Genomic DNA, 20,334 nt, shown 5'->3' with positions numbered 1-20,334 from the left:
TCATTGGATTGCTGACCTCCTACCTGTTTTAAAATACTGGCAGACAGACTAATTCCTGCCTTAAATCTACAGAAATCAGTAGAGTCTTGCCAGAGGTTAATTATGTTCCACACGGGCTTCTGAATAGCACAATGTCTTATTGCTAACATTATCCTGAGGCCTGAAATGCAGTCCATCTCGTTTCTGACAGAGCCACAGTTTATCTGGGAAAAGGTAATAATTGCACAAAACAACAGTTGTCTTTTGGATGCAGTAGGCTTGTTGTTTTTATACACTTAAACTGTTTAGGAATTAAAATCAATTGTATATTTGACTGTATCTATAGTCATGAGGTAGATCAATACCAATATGGCTTATCTGATTTTACCTCTTGAAAAAACAAGTACTTTTACTGTTCCCCTCAACTGACCACAAAAGCACCACAAGGACTACAACAAAAATTATGTTTATTATGACCCTGGTTACATTTCTCATGTTTTTACACATTCACACCAACAATGTAACTATTTCACAGGAGAAGGGGAAATTGCTTTCCCTGATTTTTACATATATACACTTCAGCAGCTGCAACAGAATTTGGCAACAGCCAAGTGCCCCGGCGTTTCCAGCCTTATTTTGCAAGGAGTTGCCAGCCCCCCATAAACTCAATGAAACGAAAACTTAAGCAACTCTTGGAAGCGAGCTCGTCACGTGCCACAAGAACTACCAGGGTATTTTTGGCACTTCCCAAATACACAGATAATCGTGCATTCAAGTCTAAGTGCCTTGATACAGCAACTGCAAGTAAATCCTAAAACACAGTAGGTTTTGCTGCTCTGCAGGCTTAGCAGCAGCCTCTGAGCAGCAGCTGAGCCTTCCCACTGCCTCACTTGGGGCTTTGGAGCAGGTCTATTTATCTGCATCACAGGTACCTCTTCCTTGGATTACTTAACAAATCCAAGACGTTTCTCTGACAAGAGCTGCAGCGCTCATTTCCTCTGCATTTACAGTTGCTGCTGTTCCAAGGCAAATTTAGGCAGATAGGATTACATGACACAGCACATGAGAAATCCTCACTATTTTTTTTTTTTTAAGTAAACCACACAATAAAAAAAGATACTATCCTTTCAGGCTTAAGACTTGGAGAAAATCGTCCTTCTCTGCTTTTCCCTGGTCTCACACACCAGTGTATCGGATAAACCGCGTATTGTTTCCAACGGCCAGCTGATACGTCGCCCCGTGTTGCCAGCCAAGCAATCTGGAAAAAAGGAGAAAGACTGGAACACAGAGATACAGACAGAGCACAAAATTATTCTTCTCAGTAGGAGATGCCATCAAGCTCTCAAACTAGTTCTCAACTCAGCTTTCACCAGCACGCTCTTCAACAATCTGACCCTAAATGAGCTGTGCGGGCAGGAATCGGCGCCGCATCGCCACCCTGTGAGTGGTTAACAGCCTCGTCATGTAGATGGGGGGCAAATAAGAATGTAAATACAGCAAGGAAAAAAGAAAATAAAACTATTAACGAGAAACATGCTGAGCATGTTAACAGTAGAAAACCAAGGACATACTCTTCTTTAGAGCTGCACACTACAATACCCATGTGCATTTGACAGCTCCTGAAATGTTAATGCTCCTTCTACAATATTGAATAAACGGTACATTGTTTTTCACAGAGATTGTTTTGCAGCTAAGGGTCACATTCCTCACCTCAAGGGCTATGCTCAGTTCTCGATGGGAGTCAATGAGAATTGATCCTGAACGCCGAAATTGTGAGCCAAGCCAGGGACATAACTAACACAAGCGCGAGTCTCCTACCCAGCTAACAGCTCAGGCACTAATTCCCTTCTGGACTCTCCATTTCTAGAGAGACGTACAGAAAACATTATTAAACTCTGCATTGCTTTTTACTCGCCGCTCACGTTCAGCAATCCAGCCCCACTGGAACTCCTGGTACTTGATACCCCAGCTATCGAAATTCTGATGGCACCAAGCAATACTGTTGCGCAGACACCACTCCTAAACGAGGAGTCTAATCCGCATTAGCCTAACAATCCCATTAGCAAGGAGCAGAGCTGGCTCCGCTGAGCGTTCCATCGCACAGGTCGCTCATGTGGCACGTTTAACCTTACCTGCTTTCTGCTGCTGTGGGAAGGCTGTCCGCCGCTTACTGCACTAAGGTTTACAGCCTCTGCTCTCCAGCAAGCGGAACTAGCCGCTGCCAGACCCCGAGAACAGGGCTGAAAGGGTCATTATGCGCTCGGGTACAGGACCCGGCTGCAGGCAGCTCCTTTAGTCACTTCCGAAAAGCAAACACACACACGCACGCTTTGCAAAGCGCTTTGGCCTGTGCAATCAGAGGGGAGCCCAAACCCATCCCGTGTGCACTAACCTTGAGGGTTCGGAACCCATCTGGCTCCATCCGTTCCTGGCTTTGTGCAGAGACCCCATCCTCCCTGACTCCTCTTTTATTCCTTCTTTGTCTGTAAAAATCCTGTGCTTCTCATTGGCCAAAATTTCCACTATAACCTGTAAGCAATCACCAAAACCTCATTAATACAACAATCATTCTGTAGCAGATGTTACTAAAGACAGAAATATGAGTAATCCTCATACATACATATACAACCAAGATAAATAATGATAAAATTCAAAGATGGTGCATCCAAGAATAAGTCTGAACACTTTAAAATCTGTCGGTTTCTGGACCCTGCAGGAGTACCTCTCTCCTCATGTCAGACTAAACCTACTGACCAGACACTGCCTCTCCTTAGTTACCTTTCGTGAAGCATGCACCGGGTTCTCGCAAACCTCCAGGGATCCAGAGACCGCAGGCTCTAAGTCAACACTTTAAATACTTATTTTTACCGCAAGGTGCATTTGAACTGTCCAAAGTTGTTTAGAATCACACATTGACAAGGCAGAAATAATCACCATCTCAGTTTTTACCGATGGAGAACTCAAGTCCTGAATACTAATGGGGCTGTGCCAGAAGAGCTACACAACACCCGACGTGCATGACAAACCTTTCCCAGAAGGACAGGAAAAAAGGAGAAGGGCAGGAGAGCAGAAAGACTATTTGAGGGGAAAAAGGTCCAAAGTAGTATTAATCACCTCCGCAGTCCCTTCCAAACTCTATGGCTGCTCATTTAAAATTGTCTTGGCCTGATCCAGGGTGCTCGGTTGTAGCCCAGCAGGATCACAGAGGAGCACCGCAGAGGCACGCAGAGCGTGAGGTAGGGCTCAACGCGTCGCACTTCTGCGCACAGCCAGCTCAGCCTGGCGCACAGCCCCCAGAACCTTCTCCCAGCGCGAGAGCGCTTTCCCCAGAGCCGACATACCTTGACGCGCGCGGTGCGGTACTGAGCGGAGGGCCTTTCTCGGCCGGGCAACAGGTTTCAAGCCTGTGCCGTCTGAAGAAAGCTGAACATCTCTCCCGTCCGACAGCTGCGGAAAGCCTGACTTGCCCCAGTCCTGCTTCCGCTGAAATTCATAGCACGTGAGACATGCTTGTAAGGTGACAACCCCCTGATGGGCGCAGGGCAGACAAATGGTGGACAGGCAAGCTCAGGCAGCTTGCTTCAGCCCCTAGCCTTCCAGGTGTGCCTGCTTCAGCCCGGGACAGCAATTGAGATGCTCATCCCGCTCCGTTTGAACTGCGGCATCCCCAAACAGGGGCTGTTTTCAAGTCGACAGACATGGAGTGCCTCCACAACGTCTCTCAGATGTAAGAATATGGGGAGAGACCACTGATCTCAGTTGGAGTTTTTGCCTCAGCTGGAAACCTAATTACGCTGCCACAGCCTGGGAAGTGGTTTCTGCGACTCAGGCAGGGCACTGCGGAGCAGCTGAGCTGCAGGCGTTCCTGCAACGACAGCCAGGGCTGAGCAGCAAGACTCATCTTCCCCTAGCATCTTCCCAAACGTTTCCGACACATTTGTTTGCAAAGAATAAGCAAGCACAAAAATCCGCACAGTTTTAATACACCTACTTCCTTACTTTGCAAATCAATATACATTCCGTACACTTTTTTCCTGCTTTCCTTACAAACGATGTAAAAATGTATCTCCTCGGTACGAGGCCCTAATGAAAGCGTATACTTTGAATAATGAAATTCTCATTGGCTTCAAACACGTACTAATGCTTTTGCACTCCTTTGTGCTCAGTAGCCCAAAGGTTCAGATGTTAGCGGCATGCTAATTAATTTCTATTTTGACATCAAGCATTTAAAAGAAAGTTGATCTGCATGCAATGTATTTTTCCAACTGACTGATATGATACTGCATTCTCTTAATGACACTCTACATTAGCCCTTAAGGTAACGGCTTAATAAAACCCGTCACATTAGTGGGCATGAATTTAAGACAAGTTAATGAGAGCTAGCTTTATTCAAAAGAATCTGTGATGACACTCTGCTTCCCACAGCAAATTACCAAGTACATATATCTCACTCTGGGCAACAGCAGCTCAGAGAATGCTAAGAAGGGAGGCGACAGAAGGAATTATCGAGTTTCACAGTAGCAACGACCTCCAGAACTACATTTACTGCAGCATCTGTTCGACTTCTGAGAAAGGAAGAGTTTACCCTGAACTCATCTACTGAGCATCTTCAATGCTTAAAGTCATCAATTTGCCTTCAAAAGAAAATTAAAACATTCCATCACCCTCCAGACAGGCCGTGGGCTGCAGCATACGCCATCACGGTGCTTCGAGGAGTGCTGCCCTGCACCCAGGCCAGCTAGTCCACCCCTTTAGAGGACATGGAAGTTGGGCTCCCCTCTCCTCCAGCATAACGGTGGGAAGGGTTTCTGTTTAAGCCTCGGGCTTTTTTAACTATCAGGGATGGGCTTTGGCTTATTCCATCAACAAAGAGAGCCAGCAGTTCCCGCAGAGCGATTCTCCCACAGCAAAAGAAACACTTTCTAGAAGCGTTCAGAAAGAAGGGAGAAACAAGTGGGCCCAGACACCCAGCTATGGAAAAGATTTCTCCTGAGCCAGGGACTCGTGCAGATAAAGTCTCTGCAGCTCACCGGCCAAAACCAGGGCAAAGGGCCAAGGGAAAGGAAATACACCTAGAATTTAGGTGCATTTTGGGATTAGAAAGAAGAGGCATCACAATCTGTAGGGAAAACCGTGCACCTAACTACATTTACCATCCCACGCTTCAGGCAAAAGCTTTGGTTCGCTCACACCTAACTGGCATTCACAGCACAAACTGCTCTCCCCCTTTTTGCAGGACCACGCTAAGTTAGAAAAATCAGAGGAGGTGACAAGGGCACAGCCAACCCCTAAATAATTCCACATGGTCTCCCTTGAGCTGCACACACTGTAACCCTGCCTACTGACACAAGTCTGGCTTATTCTCTCTGTCGTTTTTCATGATCTGAATTATTCCCTGTTAATATCCCATTATTCACTTTTCCTGATGGTCCTTTTTGCAGTACACAGCATGAGATCAACTTTCCCGCACACCATTAAAACCCTGCTTGGAATGTGGACGTGTCCGTGTGCCTGCCAGCTTTCTGATAGCGTGAGCACCGTGCCGTCCAACTGGTCCATAAGCATGAATCATTCCATGCTCACAGAATTATTTTACAGCTTAGGAGCCACAGCACAGCAGTAGCAGTATTACATACGCACACTAGTCAAAGCATCGCTCGTGGTCTTTTTCTTCAGAGGACTCTGTATAATTCTTTTAGCAGCTTAGAGTGTATCCAGACTTGTAGCTGCGACTGCTCTTCACAGCTGTCCATCAGCTCACGGAACATTCGCTCAGACACCTAGCAATGACAAGAGCATTGCCACTGAATATCTGCAAAATTAGCGAGACTTGACCAACATCAGATAAAGGCTACAGCAAGACCAGCTCTATTTTTTGCATCCCGATCAGCTTCTGCTTTCCCTAAGAATAAGGCACGCTGTACACATCCCTTGCCGTTTTGGGAACGGCTTCAGAACACCCTTTTCACCCAAGGGAACAAAAACCAGATGTAACAAGATTTCCTCTGCAATCTTCCCCCCATATTGTTTAAACCCCATTCAGCTGGTGAGAGTTCAAAGCAAACCTCACGATACTCCGCAAATACGCTAACTTCCACTTTTCTTGTGCATAATAAAGCATTGCTACTTCCACAGCTTTTTAGTGTCAAAGGCAAATTGCCTCACAGGGATGCTGAGCATGACAACAGGAAATCCCACAGTATCCAATTTATTGGCAGAGGAAACTTTACGATTCTTCCTCTTTTCCTGTGCCGGGCAGGTTTAAAGAAGGGACTTGTTCTCTTCAGCCCCTGTAGAATTTTACTAGGAGCTCTTCCTGTGGAGGAGTTACAGACAGGAAAAGACACAGAGTCTTTCTAGGGCATTTTGTTCTTCTTAAGTGCCCATCACCAACCCCGGCTCACAATTAAGAAGTACGATTCCTTCCCTGCTAAGCTATCATTTGCTAGAAGCTAAAGTTCGATTGCGTTGCCTGACTCTTGCATCTCCCATGAAGCCTCCAAAAACTTACGGGTTTGCGTGCTGGGGCTGGAAACCGTGATTTGGAACGGCATTCATGAGAGGATTTGAATGCTGAGAAAGTTGCCCATATCCCTTGTTCTGTGGCAGAGATTTTTTTTTTACCTGACAGCCAACCCTTCTTCGCAATCCTCTTCAACACAGACCGATCGGAAATTGGCCTCTCGTGTGGATGCATCATGTTAAAGATTTCAGTAGAGGGGAAACAATTTTCTTTGTTTCAGACTGGTTTGATTTTCCTCTAAAAAAAAGTGTTATTTCTTTGGATAGCTGTTTTTAACTTCTTTATTTTTCAGCAGTACTTTTTGCAATTTGTTGCAGAGCAAATTGCCCACAGATGGCAAAACAAGAGAGAAAACCGCCAGCGAAGCCCACGCAAAGTCCACCTCTACCTTCTGTTACCTTAGAAGCAAACATTATCCTCCACAACAGCTATATACCGGGAGGAAATCTCAAGGTGAGATATAAAATCTCAGGATGCAACAAAATGCAGCCGTCTGTCTTTGACCCAGCTTCTCCATTAAAAAACAACTTGCCCAGCAGATGAAGCAAATTTCCATTCTTATCTTCAACACCACAGGGTGAGAAAGAAATAAAAAAAGAGAGAGGGGAGGAAACGTATCTTTATGAAACCTACGGTTTGGGAGGCGAGTCGACAGCCACGGCGCGCCGTGCGACACCCTTGCACGGCTGCAATCCCAGCCAAGGGAACCTTGCTCACACTCGGCAGGGCAAGGAGCCGACCCCTCTGTGCCCACGCGCTGTCACACCTTAGTTGGAGTCAGGTCTCTGAACTACGTGTTTATTAGGCACAGTTATTACACAGTGTCTGTCCTCAGCTCCAGACGTTGAAAACCTTTGCTATTTCCTCATTTTGTTGTTCGTGATTATCTAATTTACAAAGCCGTTGTTTGTTTAATGCCACTCATCCTAAGACTGCTTCAAATCAGCATGCAGATCCAAAACCTGAAACCTAAACATTGACCCTTACACCTGAATCAACCTTAAATATCACACAGTCACTTTTATCAACACAAACCTTACTTACCTAAACAGGGTACCTCAATTTCCGCTCGAGTAAAACCTAAGCCTATATCTTAAACTCATCCTGGGCGTAAGGTCCGGCCAGTCAGCACACAGCTCAGCAGAAACCACTCTGTTCCACCCAAACCAGAGAGGAAAAACCCAACACCCCACCAATCCCTCACCATAACTGCAGCCCTAATTCTGATCTTAAAGATGGGCCGAGGGGTTATGCTAAATTAATTACAAGTCAGTAAAAGCCACTATCCTTCTCTCTGCAGGCATCCAAGGCACTTTCGCACGTGTAGCTGCAAACCAGAACAAATCTCTGAACTGAAACCCGGTATTAGCAGTATGCCGGTTATAACTGGAAAAACATTTATCAGAAACCGCCACTCTCTGTGGCTACTACTTCATTTTTATCACACAGATGACGCAAAGTTTAGGGATGCAGCTCCTCAGTCCTTCTTACCATGAAACCTAGCTCTGACCCCACGTGTGACCCTCAAATTTAATCCAAACGAGAACAGTGCCCAAATACCCACGGCAAAGCTAGGAAAAAAGGGAGCCCATAGCTCCCTTGGAAAGCTCTATTACTACAGAACAAACCTTCTCCTCGAGGAACAGCAGACCCCACCGACAACCCTGCTGCGCATCCATCGTGATGACTAACATGTACTCAACAAAAAGTAACAAGAATAATAGTTTTGTGCTACTGTTACAAGCCTTCATCTCGGCTTTACAGAAACTAAGAACTGTGCGGTCCCTGCTTTCCAGAACGCTGTCCATTAGTTACCTCCGGTTTCCTGGAAAACCTACCCCAGCCACAATCTGTGACAGTTACAGCCGCAGCCAGGCCGACCAGACGGCATTAGGCTTTACTACTAGTCAGAAACCTCACTTGACAGCTGCAATTTGAGTGACATCCAGCTACAAATGGAGCTCTTGAAATATCCTCAAAACTTTTCCATCATCATACTTTTAAAATAACAAGATGGCTCAAAATTGCAACAAGTCCAATTACAGCTCACTAAATGCAAAAGTCCTCGTCCCAATCCTTGAAGATCTACATATGTATTTACTCATAAATGGTCGTACCATCCCTATTTTGAGAATTCCTAACCCAAAGCCTTGCCTTTGCTGCCCACAGCTACAGGAAAACCTGACATAATATTAATAAATAACCTTTGCTGAGAGTAGCCACCTCAGTAATCATTCCCACAAACCAATGCCAAACCATCATTTTTAGCTTGCCACAGAGCCTCTAACTGACAATTCTACAGTGCGTTAGTAGCTAATGCAAAATTAGTCCTTTCTCCAGATCTCTGCCCGCATCGGCTCCGAGTTTAGCTTTAACAGGGGTCACAGGGCAGTGATGATTCAATGCATCAAAACGTGTCAGTCACCTGCGTCACAGCGCGCCCTCATCTTGGTCCCGCCAGTCTTATGTCCTTGCAAGAAACACCGCTCCCTTGATAGCCCTAAAACTTCTGAATCCTCATGACTATTTTTTATACGGTTAAACAAAGCATGCTTGCAATTGTGTTTCAATTGTTGTCTTCTAAGACTTCAAAATAAGTTTAAACAATTAATAGATAGGAAAGGTTTCACCTCAACATTCAGGTTAATTTGATCCCTCCTCCCTTATTTTAATTTTTATTTGTTACTTAAACGAATTAAGTGCAAACCAAGAAGCAGCAGCTTTTGTGAGAGTTTTTGGCCAGAAACAGATTTCTTACCGTGCCACCGGAGAGATATGCCAAAGGCAGCTTGAAAAGAAAGACATATGAACAAAAAGAATTTTGACAGTAAATGATACAACGTAATTAAAAGACTGCACAATGAATAACAGCAGTTCTTCCACAGCAATTAGTTGGCTTGCCTGAAAACAGGAAAAAACCACAGGTTTTGAATATGAGAGTAACAGTAGTTCTCTAACCATGTTGCATATAAGAGAGGCAGGGCAGTTGGAGAAATGACGATTTTTTTTTGTTGTTGCCCCAGAAAATACACAGATTTAACTCATTAACGTTTTGACAATAATTTTGGAGCTGTGATTGTGTTTGTAAATGCATCAGTGAGAGGCACTGCATCAGCTATCTTTCCCACACAGTGTCCTGCTGCTATTTTTCTAAGCGGAAAGGGAGCAGAAATTGCACTGGAGCCTGTGAGCAAATACACATCTCTGACTCAAGCGAGAGAAAAAGAAGAAAGAAGCTTTGTTCAAATGATCCACAAGACATTGCACCAGGTTCCTGCTTCAGACTTCACAATTTCAGAAGAATTAACAACCCCTCAGGTGCTCCAGAGTACCACAGACTATTTTAAATTAACAGCACTACTGCCATGAAACTAGACATGGCTGGAGCTCCCCGAGTCGCTTCCAAACCTTCTGGTGTAGGAGCACGAGCGTCACAAAATCAGGCAAAGCGGAGAAGCGGCCGACTAGCGAAAAATCCTCCCTTCCCTTCGCAGCCTCCCAAAGATACAAGACAACCATTGTTTTTCCTGCTGAAAGGAAGCAGGTAGCAAAATTACCAATAGAACAGCAGTGCCAAGAGACTGGCGGGAGGTAATTGATGATTTTAATGAGACAGCTAGATTTGCTGGTTTGTGTCTTAATAGAGCCCTAGCTGCACATCTCCTCCCACCGTTTCAGAGCATTCATTTTCTTTCTTCCTCGGTCAGCTTCCGTTCCTTTCTTACCTCATAAGTCTCAAGCTGTAGGACCAAATTTTGGCCATCAAGTGACAACAGAGTTATTAGTAATACTTAAGTCTCTCAAATGTCATTATTTGGAGAGCGGTGCTAGCACTAAGCCGCTCACATATGCCTCGAGCGATTATCAGGAGGAGCGAGACAACAGCCCACTTGTGTTTGGAAAGATTCCAAATAATTTTCTCGTGAAAAATCCTGTTCAACAGGATATTTTGCATGATAAATCCAGGTATTCATCGGAACAGGGGGATTTTCACCACTCGTAAATACCTCAGACTTCCACAACCTCCTAAGTCCTGATTCTGTTGGGGGAATCAACAAGCAAACAAACCCACCCACAACTTACACTAAAAATACACTTCTTAACATGAGCGTACAAAACTAATTTAAGGCAGAAAGGAAATTACAAACCAGGAAAAAAGGCAAAAAGAAATGAGAGGAAAAGAAAAGTTGAACAGGTCATCCCAAGAAAACAAGACACATGACTTATTTTGCCACAGACTCTCCTCTTAGCAGCTCCTTTTATAAGTTGACTCAACTGTTCTGTGTTGAAACCCTTTCTTGTTGATAATTACACAGGAAATTAACGATGTATCATAAGCAACTACTAACATTTTCCTCTTTTTTAAAAATGAATGACTGTTGAAGTGTTTGATACACCCATTTAGGTTTTGGGGGTTAGGTTTGGGCCCCCTTCTCTCTGTGCTCCCACCCTTCAGTGGGGACGACCCCCACTTGAGCTCTGTGCAGAAGCGGTTAAGCTCAGGCGGCTGCCGCTGCACGCCACGGCTCGGCTCCTGCACGCCACGGCTCCTGCACGCCTGCTCACGCAGCAGCTCTCAGCCGAAGCCGCACACAGCCCAGTTGCTCCCGAGCCAACAGACCAGAAGAGCAGAGAAGCGGGTTCATCAGCAGGACCAGCTCACCAAACAAGAGCACATTCTCAGCAGAACCACTACCAAGTCATTTGTCAGAAAAGCCAGATAATAACCGTGCTTATCGCTCCTCCAGAGGCAGCCCGCTTCCCTAGCGTTGAATGCATGGAGTAGCGACTGCTCTTCTCATCTCCCTGTGTCTGTGACCCTGTCAGGAAAGAAGCTTCACCAGGAAAATTAAAAGAAAACAGAGCTGTAACGCTTCTGAAACACACTCGGAGCGTCAGTCCCTTTGGTGCGTCACTGTGACGCTGCTGCATATCCAACACCTTCACATACCTACAGTCTCGCTCGTGATTGATCAAAGTCGATCTGATAAACACTGGTCCATAGCTAACACTAAAAAATTAATCTTAAAAGAACCCTAGCTCTAATGCCCTCGGATCCACGCGTGCAACAAAACTAGGCACAGCCAGGCTCTCCTTCAAATGACTCTCATCTTCACTGCACATACTTCACAAACCTGAGTACATGCCGTGCAAGAATGAAACGAGAACGCCGGTTTTAAATTAAACAACAACCAGCATCCAGAGTAGTGAATGCTACTCAGTTATAAGTCCATTGTGACACAACCAGCACTGATTCTTCTCCCAGAGGCATTACAAAGTCATGGAGCAGATTTACTCAGTCCTTCATTTCCTAACAACCACTCTACAGCCCAAATCCAATTTATCACAGACACAAAACTAACTTAAGGGAATTGTTCCAATCGGCATCTGGAATTGAGAGTTCCCTGTTATTTTGATTGCTCAAAACCTCACAGCCATCGTGACAACAGTCCAGAGACCTCTATCTTCTAAGGAAAATGCAACCTGATATGAGACAGCTTTGGCACCAAATTTTGCCTTCTTTCTGGTGTCATGGCAACTACAGTTCCTCAGACATTGCATCCCTGAACACGGCTCCTAAACACAAGGTTAACTTGAGGTTTAGCAAGATCCCAGTAACCTGCAAGCCTGCGTTAAAACGGCAGAAGCCATTCACTTCATCCAGCACCATCACTCATTTTCCTCCACTAAGTCTTCAGCGGTCCAACAAATAATGGTAGTATTCTGTCCTGCTTCTTTCCAGAGGCTAACCCCAAATCGTCCCCAAACCTTAAATGCATCTGTTTTCCCATGACCAGTGCTCACATCGAGCCCGACTTAGAGGCTCTCAGCCATTCTTGCATTAGCCATCATCCTTGTAAGATCCGAAAATAAACAGAAAACTTGGGTTCCTCCTGTCCTAAGCCCTCAAACCACTTCTTAGACTCTCATTGACAAGTAATTAGCAACCGATGCCTCTTAGCACAGGTAATGAGAACGCAGCTATCCCTGAGCTGGCTTATAATCTACTCCTGGAGGCTTTGCAAGACTCATCTCCACCCGACCACAGCCCTTATCTCGGCCCTCGCCCTCCCTTGCTGTTCAGGAACCGGTACCTGCCTCAAAACTCATGACCCCCTTGGAAGCAGCAAGCAGGCTTTGCCCCTCGGAAAGGTCTGGATGGAGGACAGGGTCAGCTCGGCAAGCAACCTGTGGGTACACCCGCCACGGAGATGCCGGACGTCTCAAGTCTAACCAAGTGGGAAAAGAGAGGATCTTCTGAGCCAGCAAGGTCGGACACAAGCTATAAACCCCTGACCCGATTCAAGATGGTATCACAGAATATAATTATCACCACTGGGGAGAGAAGCAGCATGATGCTACCGCTAATTCCAGTAAGGGGTCTACAGAACTGAAGAGGCAGAAGAGCAATTAGCTAAGATTCCAACATTGCCCCGGTAGGTACAGCTCCATTACCGACAGGTACGGAATATATGGAACGCTCTTAAAGTAGACACGTGCTGAGCATACACAAAGAGGAAGCGTATTCCTGCTGTTAGGAAAACAAGTACTATTGATACTAAGAACAAAGACTACTTCTTAATATGTTGGACAGATAAATGCATGTAACGTTACTGAAATGCATATTCCTAAAGTTGTATCTCACGTAAAATACACACAGAAGGTCTGAAGTCATTTTGCTCTTGAAAGCCTTCTACCCAGAGTCACACTCTGGACAGATGCGATACAGTCAGGCAAGCTGCAATGCAAATTCTGTTGCTACCGAATCCTTCATCCGTAAATGAGCAGCCTCTATCAAAATGCAAAGAAGGGGGCAGCTCTGATCTCATTATGCCGTGGCGTCTCCGGGAGGTTGCTTTCATAGCTGCTCTTTTTGATGCCTTTAAATCTGCCTCCAGGCGGTGGTTTGGAACAAACTGTACTGCATCGCTAGCCTTCTACATTTTGAAAGCTTTTTCAATTCTCAACTGTAGGCAGCCAAGGGAAAAAGGCAGAGAAACTGAAACGGCAAGTTGTGATGTGAGCGAGATACAAAAGGAAGAGGAGACAAACAAATGCTCGTTTAGGGGGTCGTAAAGTCCCCTTGAACGTTTTTGAGGTAGGTCAGCCTGTGTAAATGAACTTGACCCCACTAAAATAACGAGACTACCGAAATTTACATGACCTAACAGTCTGCAATTCAGAAACAAAAGGACAAAGTCAAACACACACAATATACCACATCTATAACTATCAGCTTAATGAACGAAGCATACTTTTCTGTAGAACTAGTCTAATACTACTAATCCTGAAATTAACTTTGTCCCATGCCTCTCAACTTCTACCGTTTTTCAGAACACACACATAGGACCAAATTGGAGTTTTAAAAATGTCATTTTCCTGAGTTCAGCCCAAGCAGAAAGCAAAATAGAAGCGTACCCAGTAAAAGCTTCCCTCTAGAGTTAACCCATACCCTTGTTAGAACTAGATGCCATTTCGGCGCAGGCAGATGGGGCAGGGAGCACGTTGGGTTTTGCTGATCAAACACCAAACTATTTAGCATAGCTGTGCCAGCTTGAATGATTTTTCCTGTCCTGAAAGGAAGGTGGGGGGGGAGGGGGGAAATGAAGTACACCGTGGAAGTTAAACGATCATCTTTTCACACTTTTGTTCTGATTTCTCACTAAAGGGTTTTTTTTTTCCATAAAAATTCTGAGGTGACAGTCAAAATGAAATACAAGCCCTATTTCAACAGTTTGATTCCTACCTCTTGCAGGCATAACAAGTCTGCTAAATTCTATTATTGTAGCTTTAGCCTAACTTCAGCAGAACTATTTTTATTATATACCCTACCTTGTCATTCAATCCTTTGCCGTTTTACTTTGGATCAAGTAACAGATATCTAGTATGCTGGACCGCAAGAAATGCTTAACAAGAACTGAACCAGACACAAAAACAAAGAAGAGCATCCGCCAGGCCCAGTGCTTGTGCAGCATGCTGCAATGATCTGTCAGAAACAAGGGAAGACAAAAAGCAATGAGCAAAACCTTTTCTGTCCAAACCATTCAAGACCACAAGGCTGAGAAAAACAAATAAAAAACCCCTGTGATAGAATACACCAGCATCGATTATAAGGGGAAATGATGAGGGAAAATAGCTGAAAAACACAACAACGAAAAGTTACAAGACATTTCAGAAAACAAAAATACGTTCACACCTTGCCAGTCCACACCAATTCCCTTGAGGCAAACACATCTGACCTGCGCAGATAAGCCAAATGCTCAACTTCCTCTACAGTAAATACTGTATAACCGCACGGGTGCTAATCCTGGACAGCAACTCCGCAGAGGATTTTCAATGCAAAGTTAAGATGAGCCTTCCTGTCAGTAAATCAGAGTTTATGCTTAGCCTTTCAGAAATTTTGGTCACGTTGAATAACACCACTTTTGCAGGATAACCACGGGCTATGCGAGTCCCTGCAGCCCAGCTGACAACAGGAAGGACAAGTAAAGAAATACAGGTAAACACAGTCACTTATTTCCTTCTCTATGCTTGGATGCTCTTAGCACTTTCCCCTCACTGAATTGATTCATCCCTGGATTGGAATCAAATTAGCTATTATACTGAAGCAGCCCTTTGCTTCACTCATAAGACAATGGTGCTAAGGCCTAGGAACAAAAGAGAAAATTATTAATCAGAACAGGGACAGCGATCATGGCCCAGATGAATTTAATATTGCACGTTTTCAAAGTTCACGTAACTCATGCAACCAGACAAGAAATACGTTCTGGCTTTGTTCTTATCTCAAGATGGACCCATCTGAAAAAAACAATACCTGTTCATTAACCCTCTCCAGCTCTCCCCTTATACCTCATCTGATGTTATGCATAATGCACAAAGGCACTGTATGGGCCAAGCTCCAGTTGGTGCCCCACCATCTACCTTGCTGTTAGCTTTTTGGGTCACCATCTCTTTCCCACCCTGTGCTGGTGCTATCTAATAAAACACAGGCTTGAGATTTTCAGCAGAGAACCTGGGTAGCTACCACACCATTATTTAAAAAAAAAAAAAATAATTCCTAACTTCCCACATTCCTAACTCCAGAACCAGTTAAAGAAAACCACAGAAAAGAAAAAAAGATGTGAACACATTGGCTTGGAAACACCTTTAATTCTGTGAACAGTTTCAGAGTTCAATGAGGACATGAACCAAATGAAGATTGTGTGCCTTGCTGTTTCAGAACCAAGTCTAAAATGCAAGACCCACTAAAAAACAGCAACAAAAGCAACAGCTGTGGGAAGAGGCAGGAGCTGGCAAGCAGAACATTCCCATCCTTCCACGCTCTCTCTAGTGCTTAAGTAGCAGTCCAGGTTGTAGTCTCTCGTGCAGTGCTAAGGGGACATGCGAGCAAGTCGTACTAGTGCTTCTCTTCAGGACTGAACTCTGCTGGCAGAGGTCCTCTCCACACAGATGCTACAGCACCACAAAATGTCATGTTCACTCACCCTTGAATTTTCGCTTTATATGTAAAATCAAAATACTTTAAAACTCTTGTTTCAACTACACCCTCCTTTGCAAAGCTGCTGGCTAGGCAAGTGAAATAGTCCTTTTTTTATTTCTCACCGAGGGCATTAATCTGCTAGTGTACCTGTTACACAGCAATGCAACGGGTTACACAAAACACCTTAGCCCTGTAGACCAGCAGTAGCCTCTAATCATCTGATTGAATTGGATCCAGGGGACAGTCAATAGACTGTTATTTAATGGAAATGTTATGCAGAATGCCCTGGGTGGATACACATCCTCTCCAGTAAGGAAGAAGACATGGTTAATGGCACCTTATGGCCATAACAAACCAAACACATGCAGAGGAACAGTTTAGAGTAACTGACATAGTAGGCAAACAAGTAGTTTTATTACATAAAAATGCATTCACAATGAACACTGAAATGGACTTTATTCAGCTGCAACACTTATGTCCCCAGTAGGCAACTGCAATAGTTTAATTCCCAACTGTAAAAACACTATCTGGGGCTCAGAAGAGTAAAATATTAGCAGGTTAGGGAAGCAGGGGACAGTGTTTGGGAACTAGGCGCTGCTGACTGGAAAGGATCCATGGACCAGAGCTAACTGTCTGCAACAAGAAGTCCTGCTCAGCCAGGCAGTGATTTCAGACTGTCAACTGCAAGAATGGGATATTCTACCTCTTACTCATATCACTGAGGGCTGAAGTTTATTACCAAGGTCCTGCCCCAATCCCATCTGAGGGCTTCTCAACCTTTTACCAAAACCAACTAATACATGCCCATCTGGCCACCAGTCAGGCTGGACACTGATGAACAAGGCAGCAGCGAGGAGCAGACAGTACTGGACCAGCCCTCTGGAGAACAAACACCAAGAAGCAACCGCCCTGCTTGGCATAGGCATCCTTGCATCCTAATTGAGGCCATTTTCTTCATTTTCATACTTGTACTGCTATTTTTCTGACAAGGGAACTTTTTATGTAAGTCTGTACTATGGAAAATATTTCTTGGAACAGATCCTCCAGTTCCACTGGAACTATAGAAAACCTGATTTCCACATGTAGAAAGCTTTAAGCAAGGACCTAGAAAATACAAGTGTGATGTGTCATTATCTGGAGTCACAAGCAACTGGCATGACAGTTATAACAAGAGGGCAGTAAACCGCTCCAGCTGCTTGTCACTCCAGCCAATACAGCAAGTGAAGCTTCACTGGAATTCCATGACAAGTACATCTCTTTCAAGCTAAAGAACAAATGAACAACCAGGTAGCCCAACATTTATTTTCTTTGTACTTCACATAGCACAGACCCACCAGGAAGAATTGGAATCAAAAGGTAGATCTAAAAACTATCTTCCTGCCTGCTGCTCTCTACACATTTTCTTCTGCAGGTAGTACATATGTGCTATTCACCAGAGGCAGGAAAACTGCCTTTCAATTCATTACAAAACCTATCTTTAAGACAAGCATGCCACGGTTCAGCAGCAGTTTTTCTTTGTGTTTTGCTTACACACCTTTTACTTGTGCTTTGTTTTGCAGGTTCTTTTCAGCCAGGCTCATGTCTATATTTTTTACATGTTGAAAAACAATCTAGCAAAGTTGGATTTGTGTTAACAGTAATCACCATCTAGACAAACAGAAGCCATCCCAAACCATCAAGTGTTTAATACAAGTTACATCCCATCTGTAGAAACAATACCCACAACAATTAGGGGTTACTTCCACAGGACTCGTAATTTGCCACAAGACTTCCACATTTCAGGGGTTCAAAGTTGCTAATATTTGAAACATAACCCATGTAAGCAAGGCTGCTTCTCATTAGTTTAGGGGACAGAAGTCAACTCCCTGGTAATTCATTCATAAAGAACAGAAAGACCCCACGGCACAGCTAAGTTAACTGTTCATCCACACAGGTTCTAGAGAAGAATACGAAGGCTAAGTGCTTCAAAACAAACAGAAAGCCTTTTGGCCACCTAAAGGTCAGCCTCCTTCCATTGGTTCATTTCAGACTACAGAGCTCATCAACTAGCTGCCAGAAGTGAAGCATGAAAACAACTTGGTGGCATTAGTGTGCCAACCAACTGAATTAGTCCAGATCCATTTCCCCTCTCTGAAAGGTGTAGTGTTCATGGGCAAGGTGGAGGTGGCAGTGACCAGCAGACAGATCACACTTGTAGACATGAAGAACTAAGTTTTCTTGAAGGGTATGGAAATGGAAACCAGGGCTTAATTACAGACCTGTGAGCTGCTAAGAGACTTAGAGTCCACAGACATCCACAGGGCCTCAGAAGGAGGGCCAGAAACAACCCAGTGAAGAATATACAGGCAGGAACCAACCAACCCTCTCCACAGCAGCGAAACTTCTGAGCCACCCATGTAATGACAGCAACACAGCAGCCCCATCACCACTCAGTGACAGACTGGAAAAGCAAGGACATGAGCTGTAAAATGACCTTGCATCAGCCTGTGCACCTTAGCCAGTTGTTAACTAGAAGTGGTTACAGTGTTAACTTGAATACAGACTTACATTAGAGGATGGACTCTGACTCAAGACAAATACTGTAATTAAAGCAATACAGGACAATTTTAACCAGATACAAGCAAAGCAAAAAAGGCAATAGTCACTTATATTCTTTTAGGCAGGGCTACATTTATGCAGGACAATTGTTAAAAGACCAAGATTTTATGTTTTTAAATCATCGGTTAACACCAAATGACTCCTCTGAAGCCAAAGTCTATTATTTTCCTCAGAAAGGCACATTCAAATTCAGTTATTTAAGTATACTGCAATTGCACAAGCAAAGCCTTCTGAGTACAGGTCATGAAGACAGGTTACGAACTCACATTTATACACTGCGGCTAAGTGTTAAAACAGAATCATGCAGGGCTCCTTGGTAGGCAGCTGTTATTAACATTGATATTCTGCACAACAAGTTCCAGAGCCATCATTACTCTCCAAATGTCAGGAGGCATTCTTAGTTATATGCATGCGCTGGATGCAATACTTACTTGAAATTTATCAAGCAGAGAAGAAAAGAAAGCTTTTCAGCACTTGTTATTAACAGTAGTGTTTTATTAGATCCAACACCAGGCAGAGTCAGAGAATATGTTTAAAGTACAGTTAAGCGAGCAACTGCCCTCTCAAAACTTCAAGTTACATATCCACCTTTCCAGCCATGTCAACAGCTGCTCAGCAAGCACCAAACATGTAAACAACCCACCTCCAACTCCAGAAAAAAGTTTTCTCCCTGCACCCAGTTTTTGAACCCATCCCCTCCTTCTCTAAACACCCAGTACAAACCCAAGGCAGCTGGCACTGCCTCTGTCAAAAGCTGACCCAATCCAGGAGTCTTCATCATTTGGTGCCAAGAAGACAGCTTGGAACAGCAGGCATAACACCAGAGAACAGGAGGTTTTTTGTAGCTCCAGGCCTTCGGCCAGCAAGTCTGAATTAGGCTGTGGCCGTTCTGTTTGCATGGCTGTACGACTCAGTACGAACCTTCCATTACCTAAGTGGCTGTACCTCTGGGTTGGCCAACAAGTTGACAACTCACCTTAGCAATTTGTTTCTACTGTTGTCCTTGTTCAATCATTTTTGCTTCTTCCCATGCCTCTCCACCTTCTCTCAGCCAAACACCCCTGTTGTGGCATCTCATGCGCTGCTGGGTTCAGACAAAGTGTCATTCAGGAAATACTAATGCTGTAAACTCCACTTGTGCCTCCAAGGATTCATTAACCCACCTAGGACAGCCAAAGCAAATGCCCCCTCCCCCCAGATATACTTAGTTCAGTGGAACAGAGGCTACTTTTTCATGAGAACTGGTTCACCTTTCTCTTCTTATCCTTAAATGAGTTTTGCAGCGCTACACTTGCCACAAGCCTTTTGGCAAGTAGACCCAAAAAATTGCCCCAAATATTTGCATGTAATTTTCTGTTCTATGCAAGTTGGACTATGTTGCTATCCTTTCAGCAAAACCTATATATTAACTTTAGCACTACAGCCTGTAGGACAAGCTCAGCATACCACATAACCAAAGTCATTACTAAATTGTCCAAGCCATAACACCTGTGGCCTTGCTTTTCCATTAAAGATTGTTACCTGTGCCACTAAGACCCTTCCAGCCCTTTGCAAGTGTCAACCAGGCAATCAAAAATAATCATCCTGTCAGCAAGGGCTGGCTGTGCAACATAAAGAGGATTGCAAGCCTGTCACTGTGAACACTTCACTTCTGAAAACAGGTCTAACTGCATGAGACCCATAATGTACCAGGACAGCATCAAGCAGACCAGCAAAATCACTTAAGCGCAGTTGCAGACAGCCCAGTTGAAAC

General features: G+C 44.4%; 1 long non-coding RNA gene across 1 annotated transcript; it reads right to left on the bottom strand.

The window, feature by feature from the left end:
- Window positions 1-492: 492 nt before the first annotated feature.
- On the bottom strand, window positions 493-19,622 carry LOC142601516 (uncharacterized). Its single transcript, XR_012835040.1, has 3 exons — window positions 19,558-19,622; window positions 2,372-2,508; window positions 493-1,237 (listed from the first exon to the last, which is right to left on the bottom strand). It is a non-coding gene; the product is annotated as an uncharacterized LOC142601516 (long non-coding RNA).
- Window positions 19,623-20,334: the final 712 nt, after the last annotated feature.

Source organism: Balearica regulorum, chromosome 4 (genome assembly GCF_011004875.1).
Source record: "Balearica regulorum gibbericeps isolate bBalReg1 chromosome 4, bBalReg1.pri, whole genome shotgun sequence".
Classification (NCBI taxonomy): domain Eukaryota; kingdom Metazoa; phylum Chordata; class Aves; order Gruiformes; family Gruidae; genus Balearica; species Balearica regulorum.
This window is presented reverse-complemented; position numbering and strand designations above follow the sequence as displayed.